This window comes from Desmodus rotundus, chromosome 2, assembly GCF_022682495.2.
Source record: "Desmodus rotundus isolate HL8 chromosome 2, HLdesRot8A.1, whole genome shotgun sequence".
Taxonomy (NCBI): Eukaryota; Metazoa; Chordata; class Mammalia; order Chiroptera; family Phyllostomidae; genus Desmodus; species Desmodus rotundus.
In genome coordinates this window covers 209090130-209090393 of record NC_071388.1, presented here as the reverse complement: position 1 = coordinate 209090393, position 264 = coordinate 209090130, and positions in this window count along the sequence as shown.

The following is a 264-nucleotide window of genomic DNA, read 5'->3' as shown; positions in this document are numbered from 1 at the left end:
TTTGCACCTCCTGAGGTTGCATCTGGAGGCCCTGGAGGCGGCCCACAGCTCCGTCCGAGCTCGCCCCTCTCCGACTGACCCTGGGGCGGGCCGGTGAGCAGGTGTGGCCAGTGAGGCAGCCAAGAGCGAGGCTGAGGAAGCAGCCAGCCCTACACCCAGGGCCACACCCAGTGCCAGTCAAGCCGGGGGAAGTTCTAGTTCTTCCTTGACCCACTGTTAATCCTTCTGTTTGGGGTGAGGGTGGAGGGCGTGGCTTCACACCTG